Source organism: Cajanus cajan, chromosome 11 (assembly GCF_000230855.2).
Source record: "Cajanus cajan strain Asha chromosome 11, NIPB_CcT2T_4, whole genome shotgun sequence".
Lineage (NCBI taxonomy): Eukaryota > Viridiplantae > Streptophyta > Magnoliopsida > Fabales > Fabaceae > Cajanus > Cajanus cajan.
Window position 1 is genome coordinate 19487358 of NC_138527.1, and position 10051 is coordinate 19497408.

The following is a 10051-nucleotide window of genomic DNA, read 5'->3' on the forward strand; positions in this document are numbered from 1 at the left end:
TACCACGTCTCTTGAACTAATCAATAATCACTGTACAATAATTCATCATTTATGATATATAATTTTTTCATACGATAATTTCTTCTGATGAAATTTTAGAATTCATTATTCATTTAATTGTTTTTCAGTTACATAATTGATTATAAAAAAATGGCTTAATTGCGTTTTTGATCCCTCAAGTATTGTAATTGTGCAATTTTGATCCTCAAGGTTTTAATTGGGTAATTTTAGTCCTAAAGAATTGCAATTGTGCAATTTTGGTCCTTCAATTTTTAATTGAACAATTTTACTCTCTCAAATATCATAATTGTGCAATTTTAGTCTCTCCCATTAAAAATTTAATAATTTTAATATATATATATATACAATATTTTAAAAAATACAATTATTTGTCTATTCAAGTTAATGTATATTATAATTTTCGGTAATTTATCAAATGATATATTTATTATTATTACTAAATAAATAAAATTTATATATTATTTTTATAATATTATCGATAAATTAATATCAATAATATTATTAGTATATTTATAGATAAACTAATAATTTGATAAATATAACTTATTATATATTAATGTACTTTTACAAAAATATAAGTATATCAATTAGAAATATACATATCTTATCTAATACATTTATATTTTTGTAAAAGTATATTAATATATACTAAGTTATATTTATCAAATTATTAGTTTATTTATAAATATACTAAAATATTATTGATATTAATTTATCTGTAATATTAAAATACTAGTAATATATAAATTTTATTTAGTTAGTAATAATAAATATATATCATTTGATACATTAACAAAAATTATAATATGCGTTAACTTAAATAAGAAAATAATTGTATAATTTAAAAAAATTATATATATATATATATATTAAAATTTTAAAATTATTAAATTATTAAATTTTTAATAGGAAAGACTAAAATTGCACAATTATGATATTTGAGGGACTAAAATTGTTCAATTAAAAATTGAGGGACTAAAATTGCGCAATTGTAATTTTTTAAGGACTAAAATTACCAAATTAAAACCTTGGGGATCAATATTGCACAATTGCAATATTTGAGCGATCAAAAACATAATTAAGCCTAAAAAAATTATGTTTACATAAATTAACTTATATATATATATATGTATGTAATATTTATTAAAAATTATGCAAATTACTTTGCATAAATACTAGATTTGAATAATACAAAATTGTAATAAATGATAGAAGTATATATTTAAAAAAAATCAAATTAAGTACTAAATTTGTATTTAATTATACTTTTTCTTAACATAAAATTTGTATACAAATATATGTATATTTTTATTAAAAATCAAATAAATTAAATTATAATTGACTCAATACTTCTATAATTGTTTACGTTTTACACAAAAATTATAAAAGCCTATATATTACTTAATTAAATTTGATTTTACGTTAATATTAATATTAATATTTATATATAATATAATTTTAACTATAAATACATTTCACCAATGACTTTTCAATGGTTAATTATTGAGTTTATGGAATAGTAACGTCTTAATTTTAAGGAGTTTCGATCATTCCTCTTCCTCTTATATATGTACTACATCTAACTAAAATTCTAAACAAAGACTATTCAAAATATGATAAAAGAAGTGTGCAAACCAAAAAATAATGGATTATGGATAAATAGTTGGAGTAAATTTTTATCTATAGAAAGAGACTTACCAAGAGAGGGAAAGGAATAAGAGACAAAAAGAGAAGATAAATATTTAGAAAAAACTAGAGATTAAAAGTATAATTTTGACATTGCATTTTACATAAACAAACTAGCAATGTTGTGTTGTTAGTTAGAAGTTCGAGACTTACATCATTCTTTTTTATAGGTATCATGTTATTAACAAATTTAATAAATTACTTATTTTACTAGTTGGTACTTTTCTCCTTATTTGAATCTCTTTTATTTTGTTATTATTTTGTTTCTCTGTCTTTTCATTTTAGTCAACATGTATATCAATGCATATATTATATATATTGAACTTGTAATGTAATTATCCACGCATTTTTTTCAATGTGATCAGTCATTTTTTTTCTCTTGTTTAGTGTAATTAGGGTTTAACACTTTGACCTTTAGTTTCTAGAAAAAAAAATGTTATGTAAATTATATATTTTTTTTGTGTGATTTAGATTAATGATTTGATAATCCACAGTTCAATTATCTTTTTTCTTTTGTATTATTTAGTCATATATATATATATATATATATATATATATATATGAGATATCTACTCAAAATAATAATATGTGATTTGAGTTTGAGTAACTCTTTATTAAAATTGTGTGATCATTCATAATTTTTTGAGTTTTGGTGCATGAGGTAAAATGAAAATTATTCTTTTAAAAATTTATTTCATGATGCAACAATCAATAACATCAATTGAATAACATTTTATCATTGATGTTATTTGATTGCAAGGATTTAATGATTAGTCGTTTGCTAGCTTAAATTCTTGTGTAAGAATTGTTGAAAAAGTCAAAAGAAATTGATGGTCAAATTTTTAATTTCTCAAACTCCATACAAAATTGGTGAAGCTCCTTATTTCTAGGAAAAGAAATGAGCGGAAGAAAGTTTTTATTTCACTTATAAATATGGGTTTAGTTTTCGTTTTAAATATTTCAACTACAAGAGAAAACATAGGAAAAAAAAAGAGTGAAAATAAAATTAGAAAATAATATCTTATTTTCTGGGTATTTTGGATTGTAAGTTGAGTGTTTGTAAACACTATTTATATTTTCTCCTTTATCAATAATATATCTATAGCAGCCCAGAGACGTAGGCACAATTAGCCAAACTCCATTATCAAGTTTTGTGAGCTATTATTTCACATTTATTTTATTTATCACAAATTTGATTATAAGAAATTTTGCATAATTTCTCAACAATTGGTATCAGAGCTTTGGTGGTGATTGCTATCAATTCTAAAAAAAATAGAAAAGATCCAGAAAGAGTCATATTTGAGTGAGAGAAATGGTTGCAGATGAAGGAAATGTGAAAATTGAGAAGTTCAATGGTGCGAACTTTGACTTTTGGAAGATGCAGATCGAAGATTCTCTATATTAGAGAAAGTTGTATCAACCTCTCTCAAGAAAACAACTAGAGGGCATGAAGGAAGAAGATTAGGCTCTTCTCGACAGACAAGCCCTTGGAGTTATCTAATTGACGTTATCCCGCAATGTTGCTTTCAATATTGCAAAATAAAAGATCACGCCTGGTCTTATGGCGGCTCTTTTTAATATGTATGAAAAGCCATTAGCCTTAAATAAAGTTCATTTGATGAGGCGGTTGTTTAATTTGCAAATGGCAGAAGGCGCATTGGTAGCGCAACATCTGAATGAACTCAATATAGTCACAACCCAATTGAGTTCAGTTGGAATCGAATTCGACGAAAAAGTACAAGCATTGATACTTTTGTCTTATCTACCGGAAAGTTGGAAGGCTACTGTCACAGCTGTGAGTCTCATTGGGAAGCAATAAGTTAAAATTCAATGATGTTCGTGATATGGTTCTTAGTGAAGAGATTCGATGAAGAGAGTCGGGTGAATCTTCAACGTCTTCAGTTTTGCATACAGAGTAAAAAGGAAGAAATTTAACCAGCGGCAATGGACGTGGTAAATCCAAGAAAAGGAGGTTGAGGTCCAAGAATCATCGTATTTTCCATAACTCAAAGACATTGAGTGTTAAAATTGTGGAAAGATTGGAACTACAAAAATCAGTGCAAGAGTCCACTGAAGAATCAAGAGGTAAAGATAGAGGCAAATGTTGCTTCTACCTCGGGAGGAGATGATGCCTTGATATGTTCTTTATAGAATAAAGAAGAGTCTCGGGTGTTAGACTCTAGAGCATCCTTTCATGCCACTTCATAGAAAGAAATCTTTGAGAATTATGTTCCCGGAAATCTTGATAAAGCTTACCTTGGTAATGAACAATCTTGTTAGATTGTTGGTAAGGGTGTAGTGAAGATTAAGTTAAGTGATTCTATGTTGGAATTGAAAAATGTTAGACATATTCCTAACTTGACAATGAACTTAATCTTAGTAGGCCAGTTGGCTAGTGATGGCTACACAATAGTCTTCCATGGTGATCATTGCAAGATTTCAAAGGGTGCAATGACAATTGCTCATGGTAAAAAAAGTGGGGTTGCAGGAGCATGTCATTTGATTGCAGTTGCAACAAATGAAAATCCTAATCCATGGCACTAAAGATTAGGCCATATAAGTGAGAAAGGGATGAAGATCATGCACTCAAAAGATAAACTACCAGATCTTCAATCAGTAGAAATTGACATGTGCGAAGACTATATACTTGGAAAGTAGAAATGAGTTACTTTTAGACAAGTGGAAGAACCCCAAAGAAAGAGAGACTTGAGCTTGTTCACTCTGATGCTTCGAATCCAACGATAATCTCATCCGTTGGTGGAAAATAATATTTCATGACTTTTATTGATGATCACTCTAGGAAGGTATGGATATATTTTTTGAAACATAAGTTTGAAATATTTGAGGCTTTCAAGATTTGGAAAGCCATGGTAGAAAATGAGACAGGATTAAAGATCAAAATGCTTAGAATTGACAATGGTGGTGAATATGTTGACATTAGATTTAAGAACTTTTGCTGTGAGCACGGGATTAGAATGGAGAGGACCATGTTGGGTACGCCTCAACACAATGGTGTAGTTGAGCGTATGAATTGAACATGGACTGAAAGAGCTAGAAGGTTGCGTACGTAGTCAGGCTTACCAAAGCAGTTATGGTAGAAGCAGTCAATTCAACAACTTACTTAATCAATCGAGGTCCATCGGTACCATTGGATCACAAAATGCCAGAAGAGGTATGGAATGGAAAAGACGTAAAACTCTCACATCTTAGAGTTTTGGTTGTGTAGCATATGTGCACATTAGTTATCAAGGTAGGAATAAACTTGATCCTAAATTGAAGAATTACACTTTCATTGGTTATGGTGAGGATGAGTTTGGCTATCGTCTATGGGATAATGAAAACAAAAAGATGATTCGTAGTAGAGATGTGATCTCCAATGAAAGAGTGGTGTATAAGGACAAAGACAACACATACACTAGCAATTCAGAACAGCGTGGGCTAGTGTATGCAGATGTGGATGATGTCCAAAAAACTTCTATAATTGATACTCCTTATTTAGAGGAATCAATTGACACACCAAAGCCTTCAACTCCAGCTCCTATTTTTAGAAGGTCTTCTACATGTGCCTATCAGGAAATACCTTAATTATACATTGTTAACTGATGAAGGGGAGCCAGAAAACTACGAGGAAGCATGTCAAACTATAGATGCTAGTAACTGGGAGCTTTCCATGAAAGATGAGATGAAGTTCATAGTGTCCAATTAGACATGGGAACTTGTAGAGTTACCTATTGGAAAAAAGGCAATTCACAACAAATGGGTGTATTGGGTGAAGGAGGATCATGACGGCTCCCAGAGATACAAAGCCCGACTAGCTTTCAAAGGATTCCAGCAAAAGGAAGGTATTCACTACATTGAGATATTTGCTCAAGTTGTGAAGCTCAATACTATCAGGTCAGTCTTAAGTATCGTTTCTAGTGAAGGGCTCTACCTTGAGCAATTAGATGTGAAGACTACATTTCTTCATAGAGACTTAGATGAGAAAATTTACATGCATCAACCTGAAGGTTTCTCAGAAGAAGGGAAAAAGAATATGGTGTGTAGATTAACGAAAAGCTTGTATGGTTTGAAACAAGCTCCAAGATAATAGTACAATAAATTTGAAGGCTTTATGAACAAGAAGGTTTCTAGAAGCACAATGCCAATCACTGTTGTTTCTTCAAGAGATATAAGTCCATTTATATCATTTTGCTACTTTATTTCAATGATATGTTAGTAGCATGTTTAGATATGGATGAGATCAAAAGTTTGAAACAACAATTGTCAAAAGAATTTGATATGAAGGACTTGGGTCCAACAAAAATGATCCTTGGAATGCAAATCACGAGGGATAAGAAAAGAGGTATTTTGCAGTTATCTCAGGTAGAGTACATCAACTATATTTTGCAAAGATTCAACATGGGCAACGCCAAACCGGTTAGCACACCTTTGGCTAGTCATTTTTTCTACCGAGAGATCAGTCCCCTCAGATGGAGGAAGAAAAAGAGTTCATAGCTAAGATTTCGTATGCTTCAACCATCGAAAGTTTGATGCACGCAATGGTCTATAAAAGACCAAACATTGGCCATGCAGTGGGAGTTGTTAGTAGGTTTATGTTGAATCCAAGTAAAGCTCATTGGAAAGCAGTCAAGGGGATTTTGAGGTATCTACGAGGCACTATAGAGAAGTTTTTGTACTTTAGTAAAGGAGAATTAAAAGTACAAGGCTACATAGATTCAAAATTTGGAGGTGAAGTCGATCACCGAAGAAGTACCACTGGTTACATTTTCACTGTTAGTACTACAACTATTAATTAGATGTCACAGATATAGAAGATTGTTGCTTTATCCACTATAGAGGCTAAGTATGTAGTAGTAACAGAAGCCAGTCAAGAATTATTAACAGAATTGGGATTCATTCAGCACAACTTCAATTGGCTTGCTAAAATAACAAACAAGATAAGGTTGCTGCATTGATCGAGATGTGAAAAAAAATTGAAATTAGTCTTCAAGTGGGAAATTCTCCCCGCTCTCTTTCAATTTATTTTTTATATATTGATTTATCATTCATTAGATTTAGACCTATCACCTAACTAGCTTACCTTTTTATTTGTTTGCAGGAAACAAGAATGGGCTTCTCTTGCCCCATATCACCATAGACCAAGGTGATTCTTATTATCAAGATGTTTGTTTTTATTTATAGTATTGTTTGATGCGATTTTATGGTCATGCATTATTGCCTGTCAAAACATATTGTTATTGATCATCAAGTACTCTAACTGCTCTTTTAAATAACATTGTCGAACTAATCTAACCCCAATTTTCTGGTGTTGTAAATGGTAAAATTATCTGTGTACAAGATGTATATGCATTTAGTTGACAAAGGAAAAAGCCAGTTAGTACGAGGTTCTGTGTCAATATTTGACACTACCATATATAGTATCTTCTTGTTTTGTAATTGGAGTAAGGTTGATCAAAGGTTGGTGCTGTGAACTGTACTTTTTGATTTTGGTGTGTCATGGGCTCATAGATGGTTGGATTCCAAAGTTAATTTTATAAAATGGTCACAATTTTAATTTGTTGAAAAAGACTTCTTGGTAGTAATGTATTTTACGGTGCTATAAATGTGATCATGTTCATCTTTTGCCTCCTCCACAGCAATTTGAAGGCAAGTTTTAAGTGGTGAGGAAATAGAAGCTATTCATTCATTCATGATTCATGCAAGGGGACTCTTAGAATGTTTGTTGGTATTTGAACAATGATGTTGACTGCTGTTAGCATTGACGAGATCGTGAAAAATTGTATTTATGACTAACCATTTCTGTGGCTTCCACATAAAAATTTAGTCACCAAATTATATTCCCTGCTTTTATGTTGATTGACTAGAAACTTATTCCGCTGTCAAAATATTCTGAAAACTTTTGTTTGGCTTCCTGCAAGCATTTGCAATCTTTAACGACACCCTGGGTTGAGCCCTTTCAACATTTTTTCATTCTTTTGCTGGGGTTTGATCAGCTTATTTGTAGTAGTATGAATAAGTCGTTTATGATAATCTATGGGTGTTATTTTCCTCTTTTGTGGCATATATATATTGTTTCTACTTTGTTGGTTATACTCATCACCTATTGTGATTTTGTACTGACTTTTGGACTTATGGTACTTGATCCTTTTGCCATTGCTATTGCTGAAGAGCTTCAACATTTGAGAAATAGTCTACCTGATCAAGTTCTTGTTCAGCTTATTGATGAAAGATTAACTGCTTTGGGAAATTGTATAGCATGTAATGACCATGTGGCCTTGACACGCATTGATCTTGACAAGGTATTGTATTATTATAGATTATAGACTTTTCATTCATATGCTTATCTCTTATACTTATTTAGGATAGGAATTTGATTTGGAGAGACACATATTTTCATGTAAACATGTATGCTGAATAAAGACAATATGACATGCCTAACCTGTCAAATACCCAGTGCTTGTCATTCTGAATCTGATCATTTAAATTTTTGAATTTGACTCCTCTAAATTTAAAGTATCATGTAAACTTAAGCCACTTTAAATAAGGGAGGATATATCCCTGCATTCTAACTTCACAAACTTTCCACTTTATAGGAGTTACCTAATTTTTAGGTTATGACCTCAGCTCATGAAATATTGAAAGTTGTAGATAGTTTATTTTGAAAGGTGTAGACTAGGTAATTTGACCACTCTAACCATGTGACGTGTAAAAGTCATTTTTATATAAACATAGATTTGGGTTCAGGATTATGTATCCAAGTACTTCAGCCTTTATCAGAAAAGAAAAATAAACTTGTATGAATAGATAGTTAACCTTCTGGCCTTTTTTTGTTAGCATTTCAAGATTATATAGACAGATAGGGTTACTAATGCTGGTTTTCTGAATGAAACAATTCCTTAAATTATAACGGAAAATGATTCTCTTGTAAAGGCCCTTACATCAAGGCTACTATTTGCCCATCAAAACTGTTCCCTTGTTGTGATCCGTTTATGTCTCATGAATCATGATAGTTTTTATTAGCACATTGGCTTTTGTCCCCACCCACCCCTAAGGAAAATGATGGAGGTGAGTAGTAGAAGTGAAACACAATCTCCTCCTAAACTCCTCCTAGGCTCGGATCTTCTTCAATGGAGGTAGAAGTACTCTTGAAGAACTCATGAAGATGATGAACTCTTGCTGAACTTAGAAGACGGAAGCACCCAAGCTCAAGTACTCAAGGGATTGCACACTTCAAAGAAAAGGAAACTAGGTTTTCCTAAGGTTTTTGAAGGCATTCTCTTGGTTTTCTCTCTTGGATGAATTCGGTGACTCTTGAGGGAATTTGGCTGAAGAAATATTCAGAAAATTCTCATATATCAAAAGTGAATACAAAATGGTGAAAGAAACACTTAAGTAAGCATGGTTTTGCACACTTTGGGCGCCTAAATCAAAAGGTGACATGTGGCGCCCAAAATTTGAATTCAAATTTGAAATTTGAATTCAAATTTTGGCTCCCATGTGCTACTCCGAAAATTCAGGTACCTAAGGTGCATCTAAGTGTAATTTGGAGTGTCATTTAGGGTTAATTTGAGGTCACATGTTCAGCCACCAAAGGTGCAAAACATGTGACTCAAATGTAACTTAAATGGCTTCCAAATTAAACCAAATTTAACCTAATTAGCCTACTTTAGTATTCCTTGTATTTTCCTAATCTAATGACCTAAATACAATGGTCAAACAAATACAATGGAAAGGAAAAATTACAAGAATGAAAATGAGCCCAATATTGGGTACCAAAAGCCCAAAGGCCCATGAAGCCCAAAACTAGGCCCAACTAGCCTAAAACCTAAAATGCTACTCTATGTGGTCCAAAATACAAGACCAAAATATATGATACCTATACTAACATGATGTATACAAAACATATGAAAATAGCTATAACAAAATATGGCCCATGAAAAGTTCAACTTGGGCCTTCCCAGGCCCATCAGGCCCATTGGGCCCTGACTGGCCCAAACCTTCATGTCTAGCCAACTCCTCTTGGCTCCTTCAATATGTCACCTCTTGCCTTCCTAGGCATGATTCCATCATCCCCTCCCTCTTGAAAAGGATTTGTCCTCAAATCACGAGGATGCATGGAATAAGAAACATCACCTACATACACAACAAACCATGTATAAGAGGTGACATGTTTATGATGAGAAAATGGATTATGGATCCTAAGAGGAGTCCTTATATCTAGCCTAAGAAAAAATAAACTATCAAAATTAGACTCCCTAAAAGTAGAAATAGGCTCCTCTCCTAAGCATAACCTAGAAGTAAAACCTAAGAATGTAATAACACTATGACTAAGACAATGAAAAGA

The 10051-nt window shown here is 31.6% G+C and overlaps 1 long non-coding RNA gene across 3 annotated transcripts; it reads left to right on the top strand.

Annotated features, from left to right (window-relative positions):
- The first annotated feature begins 2701 nt into the window (after nucleotides 1–2701).
- On the top strand, nucleotides 2702–8782 carry LOC145949310 (uncharacterized). Of its 3 annotated transcripts, none has more exons than XR_014430609.1 (3): nucleotides 2702–2751; nucleotides 6806–6850; nucleotides 7876–8782. It is a non-coding gene; the product is annotated as an uncharacterized LOC145949310 (long non-coding RNA). The 3 variants fall into 3 exon arrangements; XR_014430610.1 differs by lacking the exon at nucleotides 2702–2751 and adding an exon at nucleotides 2894–6479; XR_014430611.1 differs by lacking the exon at nucleotides 2702–2751 and adding an exon at nucleotides 6561–6649.
- Nucleotides 8783–10051: the final 1269 nt, after the last annotated feature.